This window comes from Hibiscus syriacus, unplaced genomic scaffold (assembly GCF_006381635.1).
Source record: "Hibiscus syriacus cultivar Baekdansim isolate YM2019G1 unplaced genomic scaffold, ASM638163v2 tig00116951_pilon, whole genome shotgun sequence".
Classification (NCBI taxonomy): domain Eukaryota; kingdom Viridiplantae; phylum Streptophyta; class Magnoliopsida; order Malvales; family Malvaceae; genus Hibiscus; species Hibiscus syriacus.
Genome location: NW_024063482.1, coordinates 2,559,633 through 2,578,801, shown reverse-complemented (window position 1 = coordinate 2,578,801; position 19,169 = coordinate 2,559,633). Strand labels below are relative to the sequence as shown.

The 19,169-nt window shown below is 34.9% G+C and overlaps 1 pseudogene; it reads left to right on the top strand.

Annotated features, from left to right (window-relative positions):
* The first annotated feature begins 2,047 nt into the window (after nucleotides 1–2,047).
* Nucleotides 2,048–10,075, top strand: LOC120188986 (annotated as a pseudogene).
* Nucleotides 10,076–19,169: the final 9,094 nt, after the last annotated feature.

Here is a 19,169-nt window from a genome sequence, read left to right as displayed (position 1 = left end):
ATTTTCAAAAGTAATATTATATTCCATGAACTAAACGACCCCTAATAATAATTGGTTAATCTTTTCATTCAGTTAAAATTAATATTTAACAATTTATAAATAATACTCTTATCTATTAATTTATTTTCGATTAAAATATGAAATTTATCATTATATTTTATTTTAAATTGATTGTTACTATATTTCTTATATATTTTTTTTTGATTTTTTTTCTGGAAATCACATTTTAAAACTAGTTTCACCGGAGTGTTATAAGAGGAAATCAGAGTATTAGTATGCTCAATGACAGGTGACCAAAAAAGTTTAGTGTAATAAACTAAATATTTTTAAAGTTTAAAAGAAAAATAGATACACCCTTAAAGTTCAGTGCTGAAAATGACGTCATTTTATCACATCATTACAGTAACAAAATGATGTATTCATGTCTTCGTGTTGTTAAAATTTAATGATAGTGACATAATTGAAGTCAAAATCAAATTTAGTGTTATAATTGAAGAATTTGAAAGTTCGGTAATATAAACAATACATCATGCAAAGTTCAGTGATATCTAGTATACCTGGGGTGATTACAAGATAATATCTTTCCTAAAGATTCTCAACCATTTGACAATGAATGCTCAATCATTGCAGTATCTAGTGCTCAAACTTAGAACCTCTGGAGATAACAATCATCCCTTTGACCACAAAGGTAAATTAATTTGTGTAATAAAATAATATTATCTAATTTGTTTACATTATAACGATTTATATAAATTTTTATATATCAATACATCAAACATAAATTACATTTTCCTTAAAAAAACCCGAGTTATTAAAGAAGTTTTTTCTTTCTTTCTTTCAAGATGAATAATTAAATCAATTCTCTCATATTTTGAATACATCAAGTGATCTTAGTGATAAAAATAAAATTATTCTTCCTAAAAGTTATGGGTTTGAAAAGTTGTGTCTACAGGATTTGTGTTATCAATAAATTAAGAAAATTCTTAACAAATAATAACCTAATAATCACCTTAGACAACTCAAAAAATATATAAATAAATAAGTGGCTGAAAATAGCAAGTCATAAATTGAGTAAGTTTCACAGTTATTTTCTGAATAGAAGTTATTTTGACAGTTAATTCATAAATTAAGTTCCAAGGACCAGGGTGCCCACTTGCTCAGGGCAAGATGCATTTCTTTCAAAGCAAACCACAAATAGAGCATACAACATAACTATAGCATTGTAGGAGCATTATATATATGATTGTGGTGGTGGTGATGAAGTGGAGTTGCAGTGGGCCGCCATCGAAAGATTGCCTACTTTTAAGCGGATAAGAACTTCCTTGTTCAATCAAAAGTTGATAAATGCCGGCGAAGGGGACGAATTAGGCAAGAAGGTGATAGATTTGCTCGGCTTGGAGCGTTCGAACGCCACGTTTTCATCGACCAACTCATAACCATAATCGATAAGGACAATCTAAAGCTGTTGAAAAGACTAAATGAAAGAATGGCCAGGCAAGAATCCAAAACAAAACTTTGTTCTTCTCTTTTGCTTTTATAATATGAAAATGTATAACTTCATTGTCAATACCAAATCAGGGTGGGTTTGAAATTACCAACAATCTGTTGGAAGTATGGTAAACAGAAGAATATGAACTGATTTATTGATACTATGGAAAAACGTATATTTGAGTACAAGGTTGATGCTCCTTATATACTACTGCTCTTAGCTGCTAATACAACCACCTTAACTGACCAACTAACCAAAACTAACTTGCTAACAACCTTAGCAGTTATAACAGCTTCAACTTCAGGAAGCTTCTAAGTATACTGCTAATGTACACACTACATTAATTGATTTAGCATGCTAACATGAAGTGAGATTCGAGAATCTGAAGGTGGAAGCCGAGTGTGAAGCGGTTCATGGAAAGCCTCAGCTCCCTACTCTTTGGAGCACTGTCACCAACATGTTCCCTGTACGTGCTTAATTGACGTTGTGTATAAAACATGCGTTCTGTAAGTAATCGAGGAGATGTTTTTATGTTGAGCAGGAAGCTATTAAAAAGGTTAATCGATGCGTGTCTCGACCAAACAAGATTAAAATTCTCGACTATGTGAGCGGCATCATTAAGCCATCCAGGATGACGCTGCTGCTTGGCCTTCCGGGATGCGGGAAAACAACCCTTTTGCAAACGCTTGCAGGGAAGCATGACCCGTCTCTTAAGGTCTCAGGGGAAATCTCTTACAATGGTTGCAAGCTCAGTGAGTTTGTTCCTCAGAAAACGTCTGCTTATATAAATCAATGACTTGCATATTTCGGACATGACAGTAAGAGAGACAATTGCCTCCTCAGCACGTTGTCAGGGCATTGGGAGCAGAGCAGGTATATATAAATAAAATCTTCTTTGGATTTTACTGATTATTCAAAGTGTTTATGATTTGAAGATATTCTGAAAGAACTCAGTAGGCGCGAGAAGCAACATGGTATCATCCCCGAACCAGATGTAGACACCTATATGAAGGTAATTCTCTTTTGAAATAAAATGGTTCAGACTCCATTGCTGCTATCTTTGAAAATAATAATCTATGGCGGCAGGCAATTTCTGTTGAAGGGTTGAAGAGAACATCCCCTCCAGACAGACTATATATTAAAGGTGATTTCCCCTTAATTAAAGGTACACAAATTAATAGACTTTTCACTAACGATTTTGCTACCATTTTCTTAGATCTTAGGACTGGATATTTGCGCTGATACAACTGTGGGAGATGCAAAGAACCGTGGAATCTCTGGCGGGGAAATGAAGAGGCTCACGATAGGTTTTGTGTTCGTAACCGATACCACTTGATAAATTTTTAACTACACTTGCATGAACATGTTAAGCTTTTTTTTTTTTTTTTTTAAAAGAGAACATGTTAAGCTTAGATGCTGTGAAAGCAGACAATTGAGGCAGATTAAACAGATTCATTAGTTAATATATTATTAGGATGAATATTTGATGTACATAATTTCATATATTATTAACAAATAATATGATGATATATAATCAAAAAAAATATTTTTTTTAAAATTTTCTTAACTTATTGACAATATGTCTATTCAAACTTGAGTACTCCAAGAAAGAAATTTATCCCATTTTACTATTGAGGCTACTATAGATTCTGATAATAAAGTATTTGATATACAAATATTACAAAATTTTGACTCCACAACCACAAATATATTTATTTAAATGTCACATATCATGTTCTAATGATCCTAAATCTTAAAATTTAAACTTTATATAATCTTAAATTCTAAATAAAGAAAGATTGGTTCAATATAACACCGCTTGTAAAATTCTTTTTCCATTTTATAATAATTCATAGTACTATTGTATTAAATGTTATATATATCGGCTGATCCACCCTTAATTTAGAATGGGTACGATGTGTCTACCCTAAAATACTATTTTTTTTATTAATTATCTAATTTGTTGATTGTATCCATCCTGAAATCTTATGTGTCTATCCCATACGAAAATTTTGTATTATTAATGCATATGTACCCATCCTAAAAATATTAATCTTCCAAGTAAGTTAGGTAATATCTTAGAAAACGTCTTAGGTAATTAATTAATCAAAGAGAACTCATGATAATATGATGATCAGACTTCCAAGTAAGTTAGAACATTAAATCATTGCACTAATTGCTTAATATTTCAAATGCAACAGGGGAAATGATGGTTGGTCCGGCCAAAGCCTTCCTTATGGATGAAATATTAACAAGCTTAGATAGCTCCACCACCTTCCAAATTGTAACATGTCTACAACAGTTGGCTCATACAACAGGAGCCACAATTTTAATTTCACTCCGACAACCAGCTCCGGAGACCTTTGATCTCTTTGACGAAGTTATCCTAACGGACGAAGGAAAGATTGTATACCAAGGACCTAGGAATCAAGTTCACAAGTTCTTTGAATACTGTGGCTTTAAGTGCCCACCAAGGAAAGGCCTTGCAGTCTTCCTGCAAGAGGTATGTTTTTTTTAAGAACAAACAATATTTGCATCGATTTATTGGAACATTGTTTAAAGTTGATTTATCTATAATAGGTACTCTCTGAAAAAGAACAAGCACAATACTGGTTTCATAGGGACCGACCTTATAGTTATGTTTCTTTGGAAAAATTCATAGTTGCATGTAAAGAGTTTCATGCAGGACAAGGGCTAAACGAAGAACTCTGCAAATCTTTTGACGAAACCGAGAATCACAAGAATGCATTGTCGTTTAATATCTATTCATTGGGAAAATGGGAATTGTTCAAAGCATGCTTGGCTAGGGAATGGTCTCTTACCAAGCGTAGCTCATTTTTGTAGTTGTTCAGATCAACACATGTAATGATTTAATATATGAATCAATACAGAGATGGAGAATTATTAATCAACTTACTTTCACACGCTTTGGGTGTTCTTCTTCTTCTTTCTTTTTTTGGTTACAGCTTGTTTTATTGGCATTGGTAACTATGACATTGTTTATACGAACTAGGATGAAGATCGATGAGTTCCATTTGAAAAAGTACATGGCTTGCTTATTTTTCGGTCTTACCAGAGTTCTGACCAGTGGAGTTACAGAATTGGCACTTACTAGTTCCAGGCTTGACATATTCTGCAACCAAAGGGATTTGTATTTCCATCCTGCATGGGCTTATTCAATTTCTTCAACTATAATAAGGATTCCATTTCGTTTTTGGATACTTTTCTATGGACATCTCTAATATATTATGGGATTGGTTACAGTCCAGAACCAGAAAGGATTGTTTTTTTAAGGACAATATCCTATTATTATGTTAGATATATAAAATTTCAACATGTTGTCTAATTAGTCCCAAGTGTTACTTTCAGGTTCTTCCGTAAGCTTTTCATCCAGTTCCTTTTCCATCAAGTAGCAATCTCGATTTTTCGTTTGATTACTGCTGTAATTCGAACACTATCCGTTGCTGCAATCTTCTGTCAATTTACAGTGATGGCAACACTATTATTAAGTGGCTTCATAGTACCCTTACGTAAGGCCAACCTTATTATTAGCATGACTACTTCAATTTGTTCAAAGTATTCATGTAATTATAACTCAACTGTTATCTCAATGCAGTATCGATGCCATCTTCGATAAAATGGTGCTTTTGGATTTCCCCTCTCGTGTACAAATATAGGAAACTCAGTAAACGAATTTCTATCTTCAAGGTGGCAACAGGTAAAAAAGGGAAATCACCTATGGTTATTTATGAAACAAATTAGAAGATGAAAATATTAGCACTTATATGCTGTTCGTTTCATTGATTTTCAGGTTTCATCCTCAAATGTGACTTTGGGGAATCAGGCTCTACAGAAAAATGGATTAAACTTCGACGAATACTTCTACTGGATATCCATGGCAGCTTTGATAGGAATATGGGTTCTTGTTAACGTTGGATTCTCCTTAGCACCTAGTTATTTGAAGTGTAAGTTCCACATTATGCAAATACAAAGAACAAATGATAAAAGCATAAAAAACTTGATTGATGAATTTAAGCATTTCTGTTTCTAAGTTGTGTTTGCCTTGCAGCTCCAGGAACCAGGAGACCTCGAGTTTTATCTTGCATAGAAAGAAAAAAAGACTCGAGTAATTCCATACGGGAAAACCAATTGCCTGGTTCTCATGTAAAAACAGAAGTTACTAGTATGGTTTTACCTTTTGTGCCCGTAACGCTCTCATTTGAGAACATGCATTACTTTGTGGATACTCCCAAGGTAAAAATTTGTTTTACCAACAAAACCCTTAATTACGTTGAAGTTTGAAGATGATAAGAAAAAAAAATCAATTTCTTTTTGTCTACTTTCCCCAGAAATTTAGAGGGAAAGTTCCGAAGAAGAAGCTACATCTTCTTCAAGATATTTCTGGTGCATTTAGGCCTGGAGTTCTTACAGGATTGGTGGGTGCCAGTGGAGCTGGAAAGACAACATTGATGGATGTTTTACCTGGAAGAAAAACTAGAGGGTATATTGAAGGGGATATAAGAGTTGGAGGGTACCCTAAAGTCCAAAAGTGTTACGCTAGAGTATCAGGGTACTGTGAGCAAACTGATATACACTCTCCCCAGATAACAATAAAGGAATCAGTAATTTACTCAGCTTGGTTACGCCTACCACTAGAGGTTCCTATGCATAAAAGATTGGTACGAGTGTTTCAACTTTATGCAAATCCTAATATACCAATTTAATCTATATAAAAAAAGGCTCACTTGATTCTCACATTTAATAGAAATTTGTGGAAGAGGTCCTTCAAATGATTGAGCTTGATGAAATAAAAGATTCTTTAGTTGGCATACGTGGTGTCAGTGGTATATCAGCAGAGCAGCACAAACGACTTACAATAGCAGTAGAGCTTGTAGCTAATACATCAATAATATTTATGGATGAACCCACCTCTGGTTTAGATGCCAGAGCAGCTGCCACTGCCATGCGAGTGGTAAAGAGTATAGTTAATACTAAGAGGACCGTTGTATGCACCATTCATCAGCCGAGTATTGACATATTTGAGGCATTCGACGAGGTAACTGAGTGATGCATTCATAAACGTTCCGTAGTTCTTTTCATTAAATAACATGGTCCTTCTTGGCTACTATGATTATTCTGCTTCACATATCATATGTGCGTCATGCAGATTATTTTGATGAAAGGAGGGCAAATAGTATACTCTGGAAAGCTTGGTGAAAATTCTTGTAAGCTTATTGAATACTTTGAGGTAATCCAAAAGTAAATTCCTACAAATTATGAACTCATATACTATCCAAATGAATAAGAAACTAATGCTTCAAAGCACTTCAAGCAGGGAATACCAGGGGTTCCAAAAATAAAAGAAAATTACAATGCAGCAACATGGATGTTAGAGGTCACAAATCCTTCTATTGAAGCTGAACTTGGAGTCGATTTTGCCCGTCTCTACAAACAATCCAGTCTGTATCAGTACGTTCACCATGATTGATGTATTTAGGACCTTTGAGTCATAAACTCACACCTCAAAACAAAAGGATGGTACAAAAGAGCTTAGAAATAATATATTTCTATTGGATAATATTGGATATTTTTGTGCAGAAGAAACAAAGAACTAGTCCAAGAGTTGAAAGTTCCGGCATATGGTTCAAAGGAACTATGTTTTACTACACTTTCCACAAAATAGATGGGAGCAATTCAAAGCATGCCTATGGAAGCAACATTTGTCTTATTGGAGAAACCCAACATATAACTTAGGGCGCCTGATTTTAGTCATGGTATGCTCTTTGGTATATGGAGCGCTTCTTTGGGATAAAGGGCAAAAAGTGTAAGATGTTTCCTTAAAGTTTTCTTTCCCTTTTGGTGTTCTCCTTAAAAGTTTAAACATGCGACATTTTCCTGAAATCATGATCATCTTTCATGAAGCAATAATGAGCAAGACTTGTTCAACATAATGGGATCAGTATATGTTTTCATGGTTTCAATCGGAGCAAGCAACTTGCTTTCAGTTCTTCCGATCATAATTAGTCAGCGGACTATCGTGTACCGAGAAAGGTTCGCCAGAATGTACTAGTCTAAAGCACATTCATTAGCACAGGTCGAAAACTACACCCTCATCACACATGTTTTACATCTCTAACAAATTTATAACTGTCACTTCTGCAATTTATAACAAATTTATAATAGAAATACCATATGTGTTCCTTGAAACAGCTTTGTTCTTGATCCTTTCATATCCAGCAGTCAACTTGTATGAATAAGCTTACAAAGTATCATGCTATTTCTACCGACACTTTCTGTACATTGCTCACCTACAAATACATGGGCATGGTCATTGTTTCTTTGTCTACAACTTACCAAATGGCTGCAATAAATGGAAGTTATTGTATCACGGTTGCGAACTTGTTCTCTACTTTTCTCATACCACAACCTGTAAGCCCACTCCATATCTTTGCTAACTAAAACTACAATTCTTTTCTTTTACATGCAAATAAGAATATGAGACGTCTGTTATTTATATATGACATATTTGAGATTTGCATGTATTACCTAAATGGTGGGTTTGGTTTTATTGGATGGTTCCAATTCCTTGGACATTGAAAGGTCTCATCACTTATCAATATGGAGATATAAATAAGGAAATCATAGCTGTCGTAACCATTTTTCGTCCGGGCACGAAATATTTATTTGGCGGGAAAATTGATATGAATAAATGGTTTTGAAAATAATTTGAGAGTCGCCATCGGCCTTTTGGGTCAGGTAGGTCGAATACCTAAAAATTATTTTTTTTAAAAGAGTTTTAAGAAAACATCAATTAAAAAATGAACTGATCTGCGTTTATAACCAAAAATTCGTTCTTTTTAATAATAAAAAGGGATTCGTGGTCGGTTACGTTTAGGGAAGGATTAGCACCCCTACAACGCCCAAAATTGGTACTTTTTTAATTATAAATTGTCTCTATTATTAAAAATTTAAAAATTCAAAATATATTTAATTTATAATCCTATTATTTCAAAATTATATAAAAAAATATTTATTTATTTAAAAATATCGGAAAAGGACTTCTAGGTGTCTTAAGACAGCTCTTTTCTTTGATATTAATAAATATTAATTTGAATAAAATTAAATAATAATTTTTATAATTTTTAATTTTAAAATATCAGAATAGGACATCCAGTTGTATTAAGACTGCCCTTTTCTTCGATATTGATAAATAAATATTAAAATAATTTATTGAAAAAATATAAATTATTATTTATTATATTTATTTATGACTACATAATAATAATAAAAATATTTAAATATATAAACAAGTAAAATTAAAACAATAAAAATACAATTAGAACGATATATTTAAAAACAGTAAAATAAATGAAAATATTTAAAATTAGTGACTAAATTATAGTAAAATTAAAATTAAATACCTAATTCATATTTAATCAAAATTATAGGGATTAAACATATCATTTTCCTTATTTATTAATTTGGTGACTAAAATAAAATTATATAAAATTCATATATCAAATTAAAATAAATTAAAAATATATACTCGGGATTAAAATATTAATTATTAAAATTAAAGGACTAAATATGACATTTATCCTAAATATATTATTAATACGGTTAATGGCTAAAATATAATAAAATAAAATTTAAACACTAAATTAAAATGATTAAAAGTCAATTTCAGTGACTAAATTGCAAAGTTACAGACCTATAAGGGTTGCGGAAAGGGTTTACCCTTTCTTAAATTACACAGATACCCTCCCCAAAACGACGTCGTTTGGGGAGGGTTTTAAATACCCTAAACGCCTGGCCCGAAGGGCCAAGCTTCCTCATTTGCCTCTTTCCTTTCTCTCTCAAAATGAGAGAACCAGAGTTCTCTCTGGTTTCTCTCTAGTTTCCCTCGTTGGAGGGAAACCGGCAGCCATAGGCCACCGTACTCCGCCGCCGGCCACCGCCACCGGCCACCGTGAACGGTGGCCGGAATTTATAAAATACCCCCAAAAGCGTAGATCTAAACGTCCTAATGCCCGATCTAAGGTTATTTTAACCTAAAATCCCATAATATATCGTAAATCTACGATTTTCACCTTCGGCGTTTCGGTTCTCCGATGACTCGTGGAGGCTCTCACGGCGGCGATTTCCTCGGTAAGTCTCTTTTTTTTCTTCTTTCAGTTTGTATTTTCTGGGATCGTTGGTGTAGCTCTTTCTCTGTATCTTTTTTCCTTTTTTTTTCTGTTTGTTGTTGTCCGTCTGTTGTCATCCGTCTGTTGTCGTCGGTTTGTTGTCGTCGGTTCCTTTTCTTTTGCAGATTTGGTGAGGCTTTATAGCCACCACCGGTGTCCTCTTTGACCCGGGTAAAGAGAAGAGGTTCGGTGAGTCACCATAACTATGGTGGTGACTCACCATAGAGCTCGACATGTGGAGGGCTTCGTGACGTTCTGGAGACTTCGGCGAGGCTGGTGTCGTGGCAACTGCAGTGTCGACGTGGGGCGGCTGGAAGCTGAAGCAGCGCCGCGTGGTCTTCTGGAAGCTTGGAGAGGCGTGGCAGCTGGAATGGCTTCAGAGGCGACTGGAAACCCTTGAGGCGGCTGCGCACGGGGCTAGGGTTAGAAAACCCTAGCTGAATGTTACAAACCCTAAAGGGTTTGAGTTCAGTTGGGCCGATTGTAATTGTAATTGGGCCCCAATTTTGGGCCTTGTAATAATATATTTAATAATAATATAATATATATATATAATATAATAATAATATTTATAATAATAATAATAATAATTTTAATTTAAGTAAAATGAAAAATTAGTGTTTACAGCTGCCCCTCTTTGCTCATTCTTGTGTTAACAAGAATAGAGCAAAGACGAAAACAACAATAATTTTTCATTTGACTTCTTTTGAGTAAGACTCAAATGTTGAAAGCATCATTCCAGAGGTCTTAAAAACATCATGCATTGAAGGGTTTTGAAAACATAAAAAAGCTCCCGAAGGCTTTTTTTTAAAAACATCATGCACTACAGGACTTACAGATGACCCGAAGACTTGAAAACATCAAAAAGCTCCCGAAGGCTTTTTTGGAAACATCATGCACTGAAGGACTTACAGATGACCCTAAGGCTTTAAAACATCAAAAAGCTCCCGAAGGCTTTTTTGGAAACATCATGCACTGCAGGACTTACAGATGACCCTAAGGCTTTAAAAACATCAAAAAGACCCCGAAGGCTTTTTGGAAACATCATGCACTGAAGGACTTACAGATGACCCTAAGGCTTTGAAAACATCAAAAGGATCCCGAAGGCTTTTTGGAAACATCATGCACTAAAGGACTTACAGATGACCCTAAGGCTTTGAAAACATCAAAAAGATCCCGAAGGCTTTTTGGAAACATCATGCACTGAAGGACTTACAGATGACCCTAAGGCTTTGAAAACATCAAAAAGATCCCGAAGGCTTTTTGGAAACATCATGCACTGAAGGACTTACAAATGACCCTAAGGCTTTGAAAACATCAAAAAGATCTCGAAGGCTTTTTAGAAACATCATGCACTGCATGACTTACAGATGACCCTAAGGCTTTAAAACATTAAAAAGATCCCGAAGGCTTTTTGAAAACATCATGCACTGCAGGACTTACAGATGACCCTAAGGCTTTAAAACATCAAAAAGCTCCCGAAGGCTTTTTGGAAACATCATGCACTGAAGGACTTACAGATGACCCTAAGGCTTTGAAAACATCAAAAAGATCCCGAAGGCTTTTTGGAAACATCATGCACTGCAGGACTTACAGATGACCCTAAGGCTTTAAAACATCAAAAAGCTCCCGAAGGCTTTTTGGAAACATCATGCACTGAAGGACTTACAGATGACCCTAAGGCTTTAAAACATCAAAAAGCTCCCGAAGGCTTTTTGGAAACATCATGCACTGAAGGACTTACAGATGACCCTAAGGCTTTAAAACATCAAAAAGCTCCCGAAGGCTTTTTGGAAACATCATGCAATGAAGGACTTACAGATGACCCTAAGGCTTCGAAAACATCAAAAAGATCCCGAAGGCTTTTTGGAAACATCATGCACTGAAGGACTTACAGATGTGAGAAATAGTTTATTAAGTAAAAAAAACTAAGGAAATCGTTTTCTTACTTTTCAACAATTCCATTTTTAGAAAAGATTGAATGAGAAACTATGAAAATCGTTTTCTCATTATGTTTCAAAATAACATATTGATTGGGTAACATGCCCCAATCTCAAGATAATTTTCATTCTTGTGGATTGCATCTATCACTTCTTCAAATGTTTGCATGATTCCTGTATTTGCGGTTTTGAATACCTTCTTCTTGTAAGGTATTTCTTATCATGAATCTTCTTGTTCTTCCGAAGATCTGTAAAACTTCATGTTTGAATGCACTCAGATGTATCAATGTAATGCATTGTCTATTGTGTAAATGATATTCTTATGAATGCATGAATATTGATGCAATCTTCATTTGACTTCAAAGTGGTGAACTTGGTCTTCCTCTAGTTCATCATTTATTGCTAGGGTTACCTCTGGATATCGATGTAGCAACTTATGCTATCAAGCTTGCATTTCTGCAGAATCATCTGATCAACTTGTATCTTTGCTGTCTTCTTTGCTTCATGAAGGTCTCAGAAGAAATGTTTCATTTGTGGAACTCTTGCCGTAGTCAGAACTATGACCTTGATGTCCCATTTTGTCTTGGATAAAACCAATTTTCTTTGCTTGGACTTGTGTAGAAATTCCATAAAGCTTTCATCTTTGAAAAGAGAATCTATCATCTTTAAAAATAAAATTTGTCATCTCTGAAGTGAGAATCTATTATCTTTAAAAAGTGCAGATGTAGATATGCCTGACTCAGCAGGGATTAATCAGGAGAGTAGAGTCTGTTCTGATTTGACTCTTAAAACATATCACAAGGAGGATTTATTCCAATTCCTTTCATGTCTCCATATCTAATTGGATCTCGAACAAAGCAACTCAAACCATATCATGTAAAGATTTTTAACAACAACCTATTGTTTGATCTTAGTTGGCTCCAATAGTTTCTTGTTGTTAAAATTTCAGCTCTCCTTCTGTGGAAAGAAATCTTCATCATATCTCATTTCTATCCTTGAGGTTGAAGAAGACAAACTTCATCTTGGATCAATAAATGGAAACCATATGATCGCAACATTGGTTCAACATCAGAATAACTGGTTCATAAAACATTTGTCAATACATTCATCATCTCATGTGGCTTCTGCTCTTTGCATGGTGTTCAAAGTTTTTGTATGATGTCACAAGACCATTTGAGAATAAAACTCAATGGGAATACAAGTGAAATACTGGTATGACCAAAAAGTTGGTCAAATTCACAAAATGTGCTGGTATCGAATTGAATAGGAGACACTAATTGATTTAGATATCATCTCGGGCAAAGGCAAGTGTAATACTGATCATGTTTTCTTCTATAATGAGCGTTGTAGGAATTAGAAACACACCCACTATAAGAGCCATGTATGGAAAGATATCCGTAGAATTCTTGATGCTGGGGATGAAATGCACATGATAAACCAAATAGATGAAAACTCGGTTTAGTCTAGCTGGTAATGATAACCCCAGTAATAATCGGGAAAGAGCAATATACATGAGCTTCTCTCTTCCATGTCATCAAGTAAACAAAACTGATGTGAAAAATAGCTTCGTAACCTCAATAGTATGGTTAAAACTAACTGACAGGAATCTCAAAGAAATGTTTTCAATTATCACCGACACACAAAAGGCCAAATTTAGATTTCAAGGTCTCGAGGAACTGATCCTTGGATCGAATGGTCTACAAAGGGACCATCTTTATTCATGCAACCATGATGTAGCTTAACAAAGAACATACTGTCATGTGACACATGGTTTAAGAAGATTGGGTATTTGAAACCATACTTGCTGAATAAATATTTGTTCAACAACAAGACCCTAATGCAACTGCCTGATGAACGAAGCAATTATGTGTAATCCGATCGACTATCACTATTTCACTATTTTCATTTTTCACACCTTTCTGTCTTATTGGAAATATTTGTTCAAGTCAATGATCTTGACACATGATGATGTGGGCCTTCAGCATGCCCCAACAATTGCTGATACGATCGTTCAAAAATGCATCAACAGTCCTAATTCTGATTGAAATGGGCTTTCAGCATGCCCCAACAATTGCTGATACAGATGTTAAAAGTGTGCTCAACATTACTTCTTGTTGAGATGAGCCTCCAAAAATGCCCAAATATTCATATTGCTGTGAGCCTTCAAAATGCCCCAATATTCTATTTCTGGTTGAAATTGGCCTTCAATATGTCCCTCTAGATCTTGTCTAAATTGGGCTTTCTAGATGCCTCAATTTTCTATTTCTGGTTTACTCTCGACGTCTGTTTGACTTGAATATCATGATCCCTACAAGGTTCAATTTTGACAATACACTATGGTGGATACTTGTGGCTTTATTCGTGCTCCAAATATATTTATCCTGAATACTCATTCTGGTGTCACTAAACAATAATATTGTCAAGTAACTGGAGAAATTCTCTTGATATTGTCACAAACTTAAGAAGTACTCAATCATTCTGACAGAAACGTCTGAGATATGTATCTTCTGAATGAGGTGACCATTTTCTGTATCTGGAGGGATTTAGTCGGACAGAGTAGTAAAAATAGCTTGGTAATCCGTTCCAGGCTGACACAGTGGCTTATCATCTTTCAGTGAAGGCCATCTCTGAAATATACTTTTATGTGGGAGAGAAACCAATTTACGCGAACAGTAATCTGATGCAATGGCAAGACTACATATACAATGGTACAAGCTCATCAAAAATTCGTACCCATGCAACATGTTGATCCTGATAACAACTCATCTGATTATGAAGCGATCTTTCAGGATAATTTCATAGATATTAATAGTTCTTCTGATATCGAGGAAATCATGAATTCTGATTCTGATGAGAAGATTAAACTGTTATACTTGACAAAAATGGGATACTCAGAGGCTAAGGCTTCAATAACCATGGATATATGTGGTCTGAATTTATCAATTACAGAGTTAACAGATTTTATATGTGCTGCTCAAATATCAAAGGTTGCTGACGCACTTCTTCTGGTAGAAGATAGGAAGTAATTATGCAATGACCCAAATAACAAGCAAAGACGAAACTCTGGCTACGATTTTTGGAAAAGGAAGAAACAAAGGAAGCTTGAAAAGAAGCTTCTTAATGAAGACGATCATGCAGTTCATCTTCTTATTCCAATGATTATTTCTGGGGTTCCTACCGAACCATATCAGATAACTCAAAGAACATTTCCAGAATATGCTATTGGGTCTCCTTATTTCTACAATGAACAAATTTATCTTTCAAATCTAATGATTGTTTTTGGGGTTCATACTAAACCAGATCAGATAACTCAAAGAATACTTCCAGAAGATGCTATTGGGGCTCCTTATTTCTACAATGAGAACGTGGCACTTGCTCCAGTTAATGTTTGGACTGGAATATCACAGTACTTATTCGATGTAGATCCAGAATTTGTAAATTTGAAGTATTTTCATGCTGCTACACTGAAAAGGGGCTATATTCATAATCTGCCAATTGAGAATAGATTTATTCTTATCATGTTTTCTCCACGCACTAGACATGATATTTTTCCATTGACAAAGAAATGATGGCCTTCCTGGGATCCAAGAACAAAGTTGAACTGTTTACAAACATGTACAGGAAGTGCCAAATTGACAGAAAGGATCTGCAAGGTTCTTGAAGCTTATGACGATGAGCCACCTTCGAGTGTCCAAAAGTATGTTCTTGATGAGTACTGAAAATGGAATCTGGTATGGGTTGGAAGGAATAAAGTTACTCCACTTGAACCTGATGAGGTGGAAATGCTTCTAGGTTTCCCTAAAACACATACACAAGGAGCTGCTAGAGACATGTTCTCCGGTGATATCCATGTCCTGTTTTTTTTCTTATGGGATCAGTGATGCAGAGGATGTCTTCTACTGTCTTGGCATATCTTTGAAAACAGATGTGCAAGAACTGAATGATGATCAGTTGGAGCAATTGATGAGTAGATTTGTCGAATTTGACCTTGTTGTCGGTGGCATCCAGCGTAACAACCTTACTGGAAGAAATAAACATCATCAGGATGAAATAAAAGATTTTTGTTGGTGAATTTTCTTACAATGAATACTACGACAACTATCTCTTCTGCTGCTCCAATATATCCCATTCTTTTCAAATTATGGAACGGTTTAGTTGACAGTAAAACTGGTCATCTTTAACTTTTGGAATCCTGTAACCAATGTTACCCTATATAAAAGGCCTATAAGGGTAGATTCTGTTCCAATGTCTTGTTCTGTGCCCTAAGTCCTCAAATTCAAATTCAGCAATCTTCTGAAGGACATAATGGATATCATCTTGTCAAGGAAATTGATCAGCATGGAAAAGGCAGCAATGTTGTATCAAGACTTGAGCCAGCATCACGGTATAACCAGAGTGCAGGTAGTGACTTGTTCATGGCTCTATGATGTAATCTTCTAGAGAACATGAATTGATGGTTGGGGAAAATAATCTGTCTGGTGATGCTTATCGCCCTCAGCATGAGATAAACGATAATCTTTCTTGATGGATTGCTAATAATATCATAGGAGAGTGTCACAAGTTCAATTCTCCAGACTTTCTGGCTTCTCAGACCACTTGCTTTCAAAAATGTGAAGCGCTTCATTCTTCTGGCTTCGTTCATTCTTTTTCTACAACAGAGGTAGAATAAGCAACAATTGCTTTAAGGACCTTCCTCATTTGAGACTGTACTGTTTGAAAATGTTTTTTCTCCTTTCTTTATTGAAGAATAAAAGAATTTTGCAAAGTATTACCCCTTTCAGGTTCACAATATAATCGAATCATAAACAATGAGTTTAATGAATATCAAATGAATCAACTACACTTTTAAATCATTCAAAAATCATAGTCCTATGGCAAGTGTCAAAATTATTGACTGATTTGAGGTGTAGGTTGATTTTGGTAAAGTAGGTTCTTTCAAGTTGGTTCAGTATGTCGCTTCGGGCTTCCACTAACTTGAGGAAATGGTTGTTATAATCATCTTGTAGAGATGTTTCTCGTTTCCAGAATCTCAGAAACGTTTTTTAGATGTGTGGTGCTTCATTAAGAGCTTAAGATCGTCTCTTATGTCGTTGTTGCACCATTCAATATTCGAGCCGCCTTTTCAAGTTTTCAACTCGAATCCTCCTTTGGTTTCAAGATGTTATTTAAAAATTTATATCTTGAACCCTCCTTTTATCATTTTTCATATCATGCATTAAAGATTTTAAAAACTAATTTTTGCAAATAAAAATCAATCTTGTGAGGCGGAATGAATTCTGAAGATATTCTCTTTTACTTAGAAATCCATGTATGATTAAAATGGACTTTTCAGGTACGTAACGTAAGCCATGGCTTATGGTTACGAAAGAAAGGGATAAAAAGGCCCAAATAAGTGTTTAAGGGTAATCAAACCAAGGATCAATTCATTCTGATGCCATCAATCTTGTTTTGTTTAACTTGGATCTGCCTTGCTGGGGATTTTTCCATCATCTGGATCCCTCTAGACTGCCAAATTTTGGATTTATTTCCATTTTCTCATATCTCCAACATTTCTTGCTCTTCTTGTTTGTACTTGATCAACCTTGTAACTTGAGGCTCAATAAGTCACCCATCTTGATTCAATTTTCCTTCTTTTTTTTTTCTTTTTTTTTCTTCTTTCTTTGCTGGATGAGTATAATACTTCAATTGCTTTGAGCACCTCCTTTTCCTTTTGCATTTTGGAGGTTTTCCATTATTCTTGATTGGATTGATCTTCAAGCACTCTGTATTTGGCATACTTTGTAGTTCAAAACTTTCATGACTTCATGGAAACTTGTATTCGTAATAAAACTGTATTGACAATCTTTATTCTTGTGAGCCAATATCCTTTACCTTGCCCCCCAATGTAGAGGGTGATCCTTGGTTAGGGTTGAATTAGAAGAAACATTATTCAGGTTCAAATGGGGACAACAAAGGATATATATATATATATATATATATATTAAAGGATAAATGAAACAATGTCGTTCATCATCTCATACATAGAAACCTTTGTAAAAAGAGGTATCCACAGGGGGGTGAATATTCAAGATTAACTTTATTTACATAAAAAAATGTATTTAATGCATGATATATTTATTTCAATCAATCACTTTCCCCTTCTTCTTTGAGTAGGCCCTAATCACTCGAAATTATCATCAATGAGTTGGTCCATGATGCCTCATCTCGTCTCTTCTTGTAGTAAGATTCACGGATAATTGAAAGTTTGGTTCTTTTGAGGTCTTTTGGTTTATGATGGTTTTGTGTTCGAAAAGACAAATGTGTGACTTTTGAAGTCATGTATATGGTGTAGTATCATCAATCAACTATACCCGAAAAGGTAAACATCTGGAGTAGGTGTAAAAACAGGTGGAGACATTTCTTCAGAATCTTTGTAGTGTCAGGATTTGGTTTGAGTAATTGGCATTGGATGGGATATTGAAGATATAATTTTACCACTTGCCAATAGATCTATAACTCTTGAAAAATTAAAAGAACATTTAATCTACTTGATACTCAATAATCTCAAGATTAAAATTTGACTCCTTGCTCATAACCATAAAAGAAACACATATTTATTTATTGCCAAAAGGAAAGGAACAAAAACATATTCAAACAAGATGCTGAAAATAGAAAGTACTACAGTGGTAGATAACACTTCCACTTGTTTATACATCATGCCTCCTCTAATGTTGGATGTATACTTGGACCAGGGTCATTGTCTTTATTTGCCCCCCATTTTTTTGATCATTTCTTGTGTCAGGACTCTTTTGTCAACAAGCATCTCTATTTCTTTCAATAGTGGCCTACAATTGCCTGTAGAATGCCCTTTTACCCCCAAGTGGAAATTACAAACACTATCTTGATCATAGCTATGAGCAGAAGGGTTTGATGTCACTTTAGTTGGTCTTGGTGTGATGTATTGACCTTTAACCAAATGAGGATACAAGTCTGAAATGGAAGTTTGGAATACTTCCAAAGTTTGTCTTGATCGCATGACTTTCTTTGGTCGATCCGAACAGTTACTTGCTCTTTTTCTTTTGCAATTGCGAGGACTCTGGATGCAACATTCATTCACATGATCATCTTTTACTTTTTGATCCGTCAGGCTCCTGGATGTGACTTTTGAATTTTCTTCACTGATTACATTCTCAATTAAATCTCCACTTGTCACAAGATTCTCGAATTCCTTTGTCGGATTTGCCTGCATCAATTCGAAGAAAGGCGATGGAAGGGAATCACGAAACATACGTGATATTTCTTCTTCTAACATGGGAGGTTGAACTTGTGCTGCCATTCCTCTCCATCTTAGGGCATATTCTTGAAATCTTTCATTGGCTTTCTTCTTTATTCTTCGAAGATCCATACGTGTTGGAGCTAAGCCTTTAACATACCGATATTGTCCCAAAAATGCATCAGCTAGATCTACCCATCTATTGATATGTTCTTGGGTCAACTGATTGTACCAAACTACTACTGGGCTAACAAGACTATCATAGAAAGAATGAATTAACAGATCATCAGAACTCAAATATC